Here is a 14,121-nt window from a genome sequence, read left to right as displayed (position 1 = left end):
CTCTCTCTCTCTCTCTCTCTCTCTCTCTCTGTCTCTCTCTCTCTGTCTGTCTCTCTCTCTCTGTCTGTCTCTGTCTGTCTCTGTCTGTCTCTGTCTCTGTCTCTGTCTCTGTCTCTCTCTCTCTCTCTCTCTCTCTCTCTCTCTCTCTCTCTCTCTCTCTCTCTCTCGTTTCCCTTTTTCCTTCTCCCCGACACCTACTCCCAGGGCTGTTGTGAGGCCAAATCATATATGTAGTGATTTAAAAACCTTAAAGTTGTTATAGAAACATTAGCAGTTAGCATCATTATCATCATCATTTTTTTTTTTTTGGCTTGACTGGGATTATATTCTAAATGATTGTATTTAGGTTTGCTTTCCAGGAGTATTAAATGATTTATGGTCACTCCAGGTAGAAGACGAGGTCTTAATAATAAGCCTCGTTAGATGGTAGAATGCGTGGCAGTACTTTGCTCATACAGACCTAGGGAATGGAGGGAGTTTGAAGAACCCCATTTGAGTGTTCAGGAAACGGAGGCTCAGCCAGGTTGTGACTTGGCCAGGGCTAACCCGGGAAGTTTCTCTTTGTCAGTTTCTCACACTGCTTCTGACACGTGGGTCCACTGAGGCATAGATAGGCTGCCCGTCATGGTAAAGAACAAAAAAGTGCAGTAATTTAACCCCATTTGCCTAGCCATCGCCCTTCTGTCAGGATTGTTACTAAGACAGAACATAAGCCTTAAAAAAAAGAGAGAACAAAAATTTATCAGCGGGGTTCAGACGAAAAAATCTTATGTTTAAAAATCCTTAACATCTCAAGGAAGAAGAGATGAGCGGGACCCAAAATGCTTCTGCCCTCCGTTTCATCAGCTTACTTGCTGAAGAAAGTGGGCGGCGGAACCATCCTTCTGAAATCCTGACTAATGGCAACGACCCTCTGGGCCCCAGGCAAGCTGGCTCATTGGGGATTTGACGGACTTGGAGACACGTTCTCCTTTTCGTAGTCTGCGGCTCCTTGGTGGGAAAGCTCAGATTGTAGCAGCCCCATGACGCGGGGAATGTTGGGAGTGCATCCAATTGGCGAACTGGCACGGCGAAGGCCCCCTGTTCCTTCGTGTCACATAGAATGTATCTGCTGACCCTTGCTCAAGGCCAGCTTGGCGAAAGCGTCAGGGAGGCGATAAGAACGAAGATTTTAGTTTTTTTATTTTTAGTTTAGAGATAGGGAAGTTGCTGGGATAAGGCGGCTCCTTGTTAATTTGCAAACTATCTATTTGCTTGAGTAGCAAGACAGAGATTATTTGGCAAACTGCAGAATGACCGTAAATGTCCTTTTAGGACTCAGCCTCTCACAGGTTTCAAAGAATATGCTTTCCTTCTCTTGTAGACTTTCTGAATGTGGAAAGAGATGGGAGAGAGGGATATCAGCCATTTATTAAAAATAACTAACATTTCTAAAATGCATTAAAGTTTGTAAAACATTTTATGTTATCTTATTTGATCCTCACAACAACTCAGTGGGGTAGATGCTGTTTTTATACCCATTTTACAGAGGAGGAACGAAGGCTAACACAGTTTAATTGACTTGCCCAGGATAGCTTAGTTACTAAATATTTGAGATGGGATTTGAACTGAAGTCTTCCTGACTTCCAAGACTAACATTATCCACTATGTTCGCCAGGTTCACACATCTCAAAGGAAGTCAGGCAAGCCAGTGGGGATGAATAAGAATCCATCTCCTATTGCTGAGGAAAATGCTCCAAAAAACATACCTAGTCTTTGTGAACTAGGAGCATTGTTTTCCTATAGGCAGCAGCAAAGGAGACACTTGTGTTTAAATGGGGCATTTGATTTGTTGACGCTCTGAAACTTTCTGATGCTTTGCACATGTTAGTCCCTTAATAAATATTTGTTAAATTGAATGAAGACATGATCTCAATGTTTCTTCCAGCTGAGGCTCCTGTGATTCTGTGATTAATGTTATTCAGTTATATGCACAATCCATAAAGCTGGTCCAGAGCACAGAATTGACTAAGGAAGAGATTAGGTTGGAGGGATCATTTAATGACCTCCAAGCTTCTTCCTGAAGCAGAGACCTATCTTTTGAACTCCAGTATGTTTTCAGTGGCACAATTTGGCTGCAAATTCTATTATGCCAGAGTCTCCGAAGAATCTAGGTTGTGGGTTACCTAGAAAACAGCAGGGAGATATTTTTTAGATACAAATAAGCTAGAGTAAGGGGCAGCTAGGTGGCTTAGTGGATAGAGAGCCAAGCCTAGAGACAAGAGATGCTGAGTAAATAGGACCACAACATACTTTCTAACTCTGTGACCTTGGGTAAATCACTCCCCAGTTATCCAGCCCTTTCCACACTTCTGCCTTGGGACCAATGTTTAGTAGCAGTTCTAAGGGTTAAAAAAATAAGCTATGGCAGATTACCAAGGATGAATCATGCCCCCTAAGACATGTCAAAGTTATCAAAAAGACACATAAATGGAAAATTGTGGGACTTATCATGTAGTAAGAACAAAGGGGATAACTGAGCCAGTGCATTCTCCAGGTATCCACAAAACATCAAGCTAGCTAGAAGAAGATTCCCAGCATGGTATTTAGACCTCCCCTTTTCTTATCCATGGAGGAGTTATGGGAGAACATGAGTATGAGTTACACTGTATAAATTGCAAGGACAAACCGTGATCTGTGGGGTTAGAGGTTGTATGCACACAGATGAGGTCACAGATCTAGCCAAGTCAAGAACTTAAGAATCTTGAGTCCTTTGTAACAAGGAACAGGAAAGAAGGAAGAAAGGAAGGAAGAAAGGAGGGAATGAGAAAAAAGAACAAAGGAACTTGGCTTTAGGTTCTAGATTTATGACATCTCCTATGACACCCACCCCTTTTGTCCTGACCTAAGAATTCATCAAAATGGGGAACTCCTGTTGTGAAAACAACTTCTACTAATAAGCATCTATTTTTCTTCCTTCCTTCCTTCATTCCTTCCTTCCTTCCTTCCTTCCTTCCTTCCTTCCTTCCTTCCTTCCTTCCTTCCTTCCTATTACTGTTCTATTTTCCTGGGAGACTGAAACTTAAAGCATCAAAACATTAAACTTTTATAGTACTGATAAATAGCTATTTCACATTCATATCTCACCATTATCTCCTTCAAGCTCTGTAACCTCTGGCAAGCCAGGCCAGGTGTTGGGCTCCTTTTTTTCTGCTAGTGGTTTTCTTCTCTTTAAATTTTTTTTATTATTAATAGAATTTATTCATAAGTGTCCTAACTCTTCCTCTCCTCCCTATATCACAGAAAGCATCATCCAGGAGACAAATATGTTCAAACAAATTATGTCTTTCATGCTTCTACCTTTCAGTTCACTCTTTGGAGGTAACATTAACAATTTATTCTTCAAGAATCAAATCTATAGCTCTTTCCAAGTGCTATTAAAATTAGCCTAGAAACATTTTTTCTGTATTTTATAATCTTAGACTGTGACTGGGTACCCTAGAGGTGACATGATTTGTCTGTGGCCACACAGGTATTATGTGTCAGAGGGAGGGTTTACCCTCGGGTCTTCCAACCCCATGGTCAGACCTCTATATTCCATCACGGGCCACTTCTTCTGATTACCCATCATCCTATGTAAAATCAACATCTTATTTGCCGGCTTCCTTAGACATTACGTTTCCAGCACAGAAACAAATAAATACCATTTGGGTCTAGAGAATTGTCCAATATGAGATTGCTGCTTATTTTTATAAACTTATTTTTCTAAGCTGAGCTTCCTGAGCAGTGGGAGCAATGGCGTCTGTTAGACTCCTCATTCCCCATCAGGGACCTGCCGACTTCGTCCTGGGATTCTCCTGACCTTTTAAGTGTGCTCGAAAAGCCAGGCTCCTTTTCCGTTTGGAAGGGCCGTCCAGAACGCCTGAATTCACTGAAAAGACCGTGAGGTTATTTGTGGTATTCCGTCCAGGCTTCTTTCCATGGCTTGGCCTTTCCCACTGAGTGGAACTTGGGATATGGGGAGACTTGCTGGGCTTGGGCAGGTTGATTCAGTGTTGGGTTTTTATTGTGATTTTGGAAAGGGGACTAGAAATAGCAACAGGACCTGTGATTTCATTGGTCTGAGGAACTCTTGCCAATATTCCCCAATTCCCATGAGGAACTCATGGAAGTGTCCTGTTGTCAGTGCAAGCCAGCTTCTTCTCTGTATATTCTATCACACGCTATGCCGTGCTGTGCCATGTTATATCGTGACACATCACACCTTGTTAGCATTTATTATGTCGTGACGCATCATGTATTGTCATGTTATATTTATAGCCTATTCTATTGTATCATATGTTATATTATCAGGGTAGCTAAGTAGTACAGGAGGAGGTATCAGGTCTGGGGTCAGGAAGGCTCATCATTCTGAGTTGCAGTCTGGCCTCAGACAATTATTTCCTAGCTGTGTGACCCTTGTCGAGTCACTTACCTCTCTTTTCTTCAGTTTCCAAATCTGTAAAATGAGCTGGAGAAGAAAATGGCAAACCACTCCAGTATCTTTGCCAAGAAAACCCCAAATGGTGGGGTCACAAACAGTCAGACACGACTGAAAATGGACCAAAATTACGTTATTCCTAAAATACTGAGAGGTTAAAATAATTGTGCAGGAGTCACACAGCCAGCAAGTATCAGAAGAAAGACTCGATCGTGCTTTTTCCTAGCTTCAGGAATGGTCCACGATGCCATAATGCCTCTCATGGTTGAGGGGTATGTTTACAAACTTTGCCACCCAACTAAGTAACCATTAAATTTTGAAGGGACTGCACCATTTAGAAAATTAAAAGAAAATCTTCCTGAGGTGAAATCCAGCCTCAGACACTTCCTAGCTTTGTGACCCCAGGCAAATCACTTAACCCTTTTGCCTCCATTTCCTCATCTGTAAAATGAGCTGGAGAAAGAAATGCTAAACCGCTTCAACATCTTTTTTTTTTTTTAAACCCTTACCTCCCATTTTTGAACCAGTACTGGATATTGGCTCCAAGGCAGAAGAGTGGTAAGGGCTAGGCCATGGGGGTTAAGTGACTTGCCCAGGGTCACACAGCTAGGATGGATCTGAAACCACATTTGAACCCAGGACCTGCCATCTTTAGGCCTGGCTTGCAATCCACTGAACCAACCAGCTGCCCCCAACCACTTCAATATCTTTGCCAGGAAAACCTCAGGTAGGGTCACAACATGACTGAAATAACTCAAGAACAATAACAAGAGTATATTACAGAGAATTGTACTCAATGCAAAAATAATTTTAAAAATAATTAAGATAAGGGGCAACCAGGTAACACAGTGGATAGAGTACCAGTCCTGGAGTCAGGAGAACCTGGGTTCGAATCTGGCCTCAGACACTTCCCAGCTGTGTGACTCTGAGCAAGTCACTGAACTCCAGTTGTCTCATCCTTCCTGCTTTTCTGCCTTGGAGCCAATAATGAATATGGATTCTAAGACAAAAAGTAAGGGTTTAAAAAAAAAATGAAGATAGTGTCCCTGCCTTAATAGAAGGTCCCTCTAGCAGAGGAGGTGGGGATAGGACACATACACCCATCTCCAAATGACTGTGACACAGAATAGAACCCAAGTATATAAGAGGTAGAATGAATATGTTTACAAAAAAGTCCAAGGAGGGAAAAACTTGCTCCCTGAGAGGAACAGGGGAGTCCAGAGGAGAGAGGTGACAATTAAATTCTTTTTTTTTTTTTAAACCCTTGTACTTCGGTGTATTGTCTCATAGGTGGAAGATTGGTAAGGGTGGGCAATGGGGGTCAAGTGACTTGCCCAGGGTCACACAGCTGGGAAGTGTCTGAGGCTGGGTTTGAACCTAGGACCTCCTGTCTCTAGGCCCGACTCTCACTCCACTGAGCTACCCAGCTGCCCCGACAATTAAATTCTATCTTGAAGCAGGAGTAGGATTTCAATGGATAATTACCAAGGGTGGTGTTCTGGGGATACAGAGCAATGTGAGCGAAGGGACAGAGGAAAGGAGGCGCGAGCTATGTGTGGGAGCCCACAGAAGTCCACATGGTTCATGGAGTGTGTGAAATGCAGGGAGTGAGGGGTGTGGAGAGAGGTGGTAAGAGAAGGCAGCATTACTTGTCATTAGCCACATTTCACGGCTTAAGGAGCCACTGTAGATAGAACTGTCTACATGTTGTAGGAACTGCAGTTTCATTTGTATATTTTAATTAATCAATCACTTGATTAATTATTTTTATTCTATTATATATTCTATTCTGTTCTATATTATTCTATATTCTATATTATTGATTCTATTATATTTTATTCTATTCTATATTATATTATTCTATTATATATTATTGTAATTATTTAAATAATATACTTATTTATAGACCCACAGAGAGTATCCCATATATGCATGTGTGAACATATGTGTGGATGTATATACTTCTAAAAATATATACACGTTATGCACATCTATACATATATCTATATACATGTGAGTATACAGTGTATGTATGTGAACAGATATTTATATTGTTGTTTAGTTGTGTCAGTCATGTCTGATTGTTTGTGGTTCCATTTGGGCTTTTCTTGGCAAAGATACTGGAGTAGTTTGTCATTTCCTTTCCCAATACATTTTACAGATGAGGAAACGGAGACTGATAAGGTTTAAGTGACCCGCTCAGGGTCAGGCAGCTAGTGTCTGAGGCTGGATCTGAACTCAGATCCTCCTGACTCCCGTGCTGGCACTCTGTCCACGGCACGATATCCCAATGTACCTATATAGTTTGTACGTGTTGGTCACCCTTGCAGCAGGTAATGGCCAGCATAGCTCCCCATGCTGGAGGGTTCCGAGTTCCCCTAGTCCTGTATTTCTCAAACGTCTCCCCTCACCACGTCGCCCTCCTGTCCCCCAGGACTCAGCCTGTTTGCTCAGCTTTAGGGTTATTGCAGTTCTAAAGAGGATTCTTCTTCCAGTGTCATGGGCAGGACTGGATGGCCTGTGAGTCCCTTCCCCCTCCCCCCGAGATTCTCTGGTTCTTCAGTGGCCCACAGACAATCAGACGAGCGTCTCCCCTTTGCCATTTGTTTTGGTCTCTGCCCATCTCCGTACCTGGGGGGAGGAGACAGAGCCCAGGGAGCTGTGGCTGCCTGCCCTGTGCTCGTGGGGACCCAGGAACCTGCTCGCATCCTCATGCTCGAATGCCTATTTTCATAAAAGCTGCTGCGGAGCCGGGATCTGTTCCAGTTTTGAGAGGCATCCAGCCCCTGGGACATGAGCAGCACTTTGGCTGCTGCTGGCCCCTTCTGTCCTTGAGGTCCTGCTTTTGTCCTGATACTTTGCTGGCCCAATCCCAGAGATGTGGTACGTGGAAGGAAGGAAAAAGTGGAAGTCTAAGAAGGAACTATCCTTACTTCCTCCTTTTCCAACTATGGATGCCTTGTACTTTGGTGTTTAAATTTGGAAAGGAAAGTTGGAGACTGAGTCAGGAGTGCGCTGACAATGGAGCAATTCTAACAATAAAAAGAACAACAACAACAACAACAATAATAATAATAATAGGCAGCGAAGTGCTTCGTGAATTGAGAACCAGGCCTAGAGATTGGAAGCCACTTCCATTCTGGTCTCAGACATTTCCTCGCTGGGTGACCCTGGGCAAATCACTTAACCCCCAGTGCCTAGCCTTGATCCCTCTTCTGCCTTAGAACTAATACACAGTGTTGAATCTAAGACAGATGGTAAGGGCTTTAAAAATAATAATGATAGTTAACATTTACATAACTCCTGCGAACTAGGCCACAATGCTAAGCATTTTACAGATATCTCATTTGAGCCTCACAACAACCCTAAAAGGTAGGTGCTGTTATCCTTATTTTACAGTTAAGGAAACTGAGTTTGGATGTTAATTGGAAAGTTTTTGTTTTTATGGTTTCTTTTAGGATATCTTTTCTTTTGGGCAACTCCCTATTCAGGTTTATGAGTAAGACTTTTACTTTTCATTAAGTATCAACTCAATATGGCAGGGAGAACTCAGGTATGGGTTGATTTGAAGTTATGGGATGTTAAGGGATTTGCCTTGAAGTCACCCAGCTAGTAAAGGTCTGAGGCCAGATTTAGCTCAGATCTTCCTGACTCAACTTTCTGCTGTCTCCTCTCATAAGACAGGCATTGCCAGGACATTGAAGTAAGTGGTGGATGGAGTGTGGATCCTCCCTATTCAGTGCCTTTGGACCAGGAAGAGAATTAAGAAAGAAAAAAATCTTCTTAGATTAGCACCTAACTCTGTTTTTGGTCATCAGTCACCTACAGTGAGCACCAGATGGAATAAGCAGAACTGGTCTTTCTTCCCCACAATTCCAGTGACTGTGGTTGTATGGAGCAGTGTTTTTCCTCTACCTCTGTTTCACCAAAGAATCTAATTGTTGAGACCATTCTCAGAAAACACCCTTTACTTGTGTTAGTTTAATTAGTACATTTGAATACTAAAGGCAGACTGCAGAAGAGATAAAAAGAATGGTTAAAAAAAACCCCATCCTATCCTTATAACTCTGGGCAAGTCACTTAACCCCCAACTGCCTAGCGCTTTACCACTCTTCTGCCTTGGAACCAATACACAGTTCCAATTGGTTCCAAGATGGAAAGTAAAGATTTCTTTTTAAACCCTCACTTTTTTCTTAGAATTAATATTGAATATTGGTTCCAAGACAGAAAAGCAATAAGACTTAGGTAATGGGGATTAAGTGACTTGCCCAGCATCACACAGCTAGGAAGTCTCTGACTTTAAATTTGAACCCAGAACTTCCCATCTCTAAGCCTCCACTGGAGTCATCCACTGAACCACCTAACTGCCCTAAAATAACCTTTTTTGTTCAGTATTCAGTGGTCCTATCTTTTAAAAATTTATTCATTTGAACTTCCCTTGAGCCACCCTGGATAATCAGTTAAAATGTAAGCCAAAGAACCCAATGAAATCATACAAGTTAGGCAATTCAAATCTTTGGGTCTACTTCAAGGATATCAGTAAAAAAGGTCAAGCTACAAATGGCATGCATATCCAAAAAGCTACCAAGTATTTAAAAGATGTCATGTTGAAGAAACAATGTGTTCTCTTCCATCACTATAATGGCAGAGTTGGCAGGTATGCCCAACCTAAACAGTGGGGCCATACACAGGGTCACTGATCCCTAAAGAGTGCTGAGTTCTGGCTGCATTTGCTTAAAAGTGCAGAGAATAATGTAGAACTTAAGGATCTGGATGTGGATTCTCTTTACTTTGAGCCCCACAAATGCAAAGGTATATTACAGGGCTAATGGTCAAATCAACCCATACCTGAATTCTCCCTGCCATATTGAGATGATACTTAAAGAAAAGTAAAAAATCTTGCTCGTAAACCAAAATAAGAAGTTGCCCCAAAGAAAAAGATATCCCAAAAGAAACCACAAAAACAAAAACCTATGACATGGTGTAAATATGATATTAGCATGCAAATAAAAGTGAAATTAAAATATTTGTTACATTAAAAAAATCCGTGAGTTGTTTGGAAACATTAGTACTGTGTATTTAAAAAGGATTTTTAAATCTTTTTTTGAAGGGTTCCTCCAAAGTTTTACTTGAATTTCTGAGCTCTGCCATTGGAAATCTAAAACACTTTGGGACTCTGTAAAGAATAACTTCATTAAGCAACTTCAGTATTCAATACTTAATGTCTCTATAGCTTTATATCCTCTGCATGTAATTCCAGTATATATTCAGCATTTTAGCAATAAATTGTAAGTTGTAATCCCAGTTATTGATTGAATAAATGTGTATGAGAATCAGTAATCAATAATCATAAGGTCATAAGGAAAATTCTCTATAGTCCTTGCCAAGGGGAGTTTGCACATGCCTTCAGCATCCTGGAATATGGCCAGATGTTCTTGAAATATTGGATTTGTGATATCTCAGTTGGCTTTGAAACTATAGAATAACATTGGTCATCTTTATTCTCACCATATATGGAGCAGGTAATCTGCTCCTCTTAGAAAGAAAATTTGAAAAATTCCTCCTTAAAAAGATTGAGCTGTTAGACGCTTTTCAGTGGGAACTATGGCCTCTTGACCTTGAGGGAAACAAAATTGTGGTTGCCCTTCTTTCAAGAAAGAAAAATGTAGTTGACCAATTGCCTCCTCCCCCTTCCTGGGGCAGTTCATGTGAACTGCCTCTTTTTCATAAAGTATAAATACTTGTTAGCTGATAAAGCTCAGGATCCAACAATGAATGTCTGAAGACCACTGATTTATGTGACTTGTGAATTAACACTTACTTTTGCTCAGAAGATTGTTCCTTGTATTTTTCTTTTACAACTCTTAAGTCTTTCAGAACACTTTCTTGGAAATGTCTTAATTAGAAGGTCATGTTGACCAACTCCTTCATTTTACAGTTGAGGATCAAAAAGTCACCAATTTGGAGTTAGAAGGGGCCTTAATGATCATCTTGGTGCTGTGCTAAGTGCCTGGGAATCAAAGAAAGACAAAATAATTCCTGCCCTTAAGTAGTCTAATGGGGGAGATAGCATGTCCAGACAAGTTATATTCTGAATAAAATTTAGATAATCACAATGGGAAGATACTACCATTCAGGGAGAATCAGGGAAGGGTTCTTATCAAGTGTCTTGTCCCTACTGATCTGCTGTTGGTAAAAATGGAAACAAAGGATCTAAAGGGATTTGCCCAGTTATTTAAAAAAAAAAAAAGATATTCCATAAAATACTTCAAGATATAGTAAAATAAGATATCAGGTTGAGTAGCAAAGAACCTCAGGGTCATCTGTCTCATGCAGAAGTATTTTAAAAATAACTTTTATCAGATCAGTTTTTAGTAGAAATTCTAATGTTAAATCATTTCTCTTTGTATATAGACGTCGTCTGATCTCCCAGAGATCTTCCTTGGAGACCCTGGAAGATATTGAAGAGAATGCTCCACTGCGGAGGTAATTTATCTTTGTACCATACAGAGATAACTTATATGAAAACTGTATGACCCTGGGCAGCAGGTGAAATGTGATTTCTTGCTTTAGAAAATTTAACAGAAGAATAAAAGTACAAATTAGGAAACCATGAAAAGGCTTAGCCTGCCAGCTCAGGAGCCCATTAAAGCTGAAAAACAATTAAATTCTAATTATTTATGAGAAACCAATAGTTTGGGGGGCTTTTTTGTTCAATTTGTGCTTTGTTTCTTGTTTTCTCTTTTTTGAAAGCAACTACTTAAGGAAATAGAAGCATAGGATTCTTCAGTGTGCCCAGGCTGTCAGGCTCTATAGCATCTAGTTGTCCTGGGCCTTATTTTGATTTGCTTTTCTTTTTTGAAAGTAAATAAATTTTCTTAGGTTTTTTTTTCCCATTTTTTTCTGGGTATCACCATTCATAACATATTTCCATATTATTCATTTTGGTGAGTAATCTTATAAAACCCAAAACTCCCAAACACACAAGTGAAAAGTCATGTTTTCACCTGCATTCCAACAGTCCTTTCTCTAGAGGTAGAGAGCATTCTTTATCCTAAGTCCCTCAGAATTGTCCTGGATCATTGTATTGATGAGAGTAGCCAAGTTCTTCACATTTGATCGTTCCACAATATTTCAATTACTGTGTATAATGTTCTCCTGGTTCTGCTTATTTCACTCTGCATCAGTTCATGGAGGACTTCCAGCTCTTTCTGAAATCCTCCTGTTCATCATTCCTTACAGCACAATAGTATTCCATCACCATCAGATACCACAATTTGTTCCCACATCTGCATCCTCTTTGTGAGCACTCACATGGGCTTCCTTCTCTACTTTATGAGCCTCGTACTAGCTCTGTTAGATGGAATAAAAACCGAGCATTTACTTTCACAGATAGGGATGGTAAATGAAACATTTGATATATATTTTAATATTAGTTATATATTAGATTTTATTTGTATGTTTTATAATATATAATTATATTATTGACTATATACTTTTATAGTATGCGATTATTTTATTGAACATATACTTTAATACTATGTGATTATTTTATTTAGTATATACTTTTATATTATGTGATTATTTTATTGAACATATAAGTTTATGTTGTGATTGTATGAAAAACATATTAGAATATTGTATAGCATGTGACAATATTATTTATACATATTTCTGATTGTGAATAAAGTATTACTTTGTATGTTTTTATATTATGTGATTATATTATAGAATCTAATTGTATATTATATGATATATTATTAATATATAATTTTAGAATATCATGACAATTATATAACATTATATAATACTACGTGATATTATTTAGCATAATATCGTATAATATGGCATTATATCATTGAATATGTAATTCATATTAGATTGTTTAATATGTATTTTATTTTATAACATGGTGACATTAATTATATACTAGTCTATAATATGTGATGTTATTTAAGATATAACATTTTTTAATATATGACATCTGATACATTTTTATTTTAGATAGCAATAAATATTATACATATCATGGGCAGTGTGGTGGCATAGTAGATAGAGCACCAAGTCTGGTGTCAGGAAGACTCATCTTCCTGAGTTCAAATCTGGCCTCAGATACTTACTAGCTGTGTGACCCTGAACAAGTCAATTAACCCTGTTTGCCTCAGTTTCTGCTTCTATCAAACTAGCTGGAGAAGGAAATGGCTAACCACTCTACTATTCTGTCATGAAAACCCCAAATGGGGTCACAGAGAATTGGACATGACTGAAATGACAGCACAACACATATAATACATTTACATTTTTGCATCTAATTTTAGTTAGATGTAAGGATAGGTCCTATGATTTCACTGTTATAGGGAACTCCCAGAGGAGGAAACTGTCTCTAATAGTGCAGGTTGACCCCTTCTCTGCCACTTAGTCTTAGAGTGTTGCCTTGAGAATGGAGAGGTTCAGCCACAGGCCCAATGTCACAAAGGAGATCTTCCTGCCTTTGAGGACTGTTCAGTGTCCACTAAGCATTTTTAATTGTCCATTTACAAATATAAGACAAAAACAAAAATGGCAGAAATATATGACAACTTGTACAATTTTAAGTCGCTTATCCTTTCCCAAAATGACCTTTTTTCCCCCCACCCAACACTCTTCAGCACTAATAACTCAAAACACTTTAGGCCCTGAGCTGCTTTGGGAACTGTGGGGGTGGGAGAATATTTGCCAAACCGTATTTTTTTAACTTAGTAGTTTCTTTAATGACTCAAAGGGAGCTATTAAAAACCTTTTGTATAATTAAGTGCATCGTATAATCAGTGTTAACAAGGAATAGCTGATCTGTCATTAAATTAGTTTTAATTTAATTTATTCCTAATTTAATTGTAGATTACTTGCAGTATTTATTTTTTAAAGAGAGAAGCTTCCACGTTAAAGCCAGTAGCTTTAAAGTGTGCTCATCCATCACTTAACCTGCCATAACCTGAGCTAACCAGAATTCCAGTTTCCTTGGCAATGGTTGCTAACACTGTAATTCCCTTGAAGCATTTCTCCAAATCCCCAGTGATCTACTTTGAATTTTTTTTAAACAAACAAACAATATACTTATTTGAAAGCCAAGACTTGTAGCTTATGTATGGATTTAGATATTAGCAAGGAAATAATGTCCTCTCTTTGGTCATCCAAATTTTCTTTCCCCTTTTCCCTTCCAGTATTTCTCTTGGATACATTGTTTCCCCTATGCTTCACTCAGAGCTGCTACAAGAAGGGAACATTTCCAGCAATAATACTTTGATAAAGGGCCACCCCACAGTTTTGGTACTGACTTGATGAGCCTGGAAGTGGGTCTCCCAGGAAGTAACCAGGGAGATAGCCCAGGAAGCCTAAGAACACAGCAGCCCCAGTTTTTTCTGAGAGTTCTGAGTCTGTTTGGGAGTTGCCAGCAGCAGCTGTTAAACGGATTGCCACCTCCATGTCTCCTGCTCCTTCTGGCCTCATAGCCATATGTGGCCCTCTGCCCTGCTTCTGGTTTTACCAGAAGGTAGAAGGAGGAAACTGATGTTTGCTGCCAGAGGGGCTGTATAGAAGAGAAAGGGAGGGAGAGAGAGAGAGAGAGAGAGAGAGAGAGAGAGAGAGAGAGAGAGAGAGAGAGAGAGAGAGAGAGAGAGAGAGAG

General features: G+C 39.7%; 1 pseudogene; it reads left to right on the top strand.

Annotated features, from left to right (window-relative positions):
* Positions 1 to 8,937: 8,937 nt before the first annotated feature.
* On the top strand, positions 8,938 to 9,498 carry LOC123253884 (annotated as a pseudogene).
* Positions 9,499 to 14,121: the final 4,623 nt, after the last annotated feature.

The sequence above is a fragment of the Gracilinanus agilis genome, chromosome 1 (assembly GCF_016433145.1).
Source record: "Gracilinanus agilis isolate LMUSP501 chromosome 1, AgileGrace, whole genome shotgun sequence".
Classification (NCBI taxonomy): domain Eukaryota; kingdom Metazoa; phylum Chordata; class Mammalia; order Didelphimorphia; family Didelphidae; genus Gracilinanus; species Gracilinanus agilis.
The sequence above is the reverse complement of the archived record's forward strand: the minus strand, read 5'-3'. Positions and strand labels throughout refer to the sequence as shown.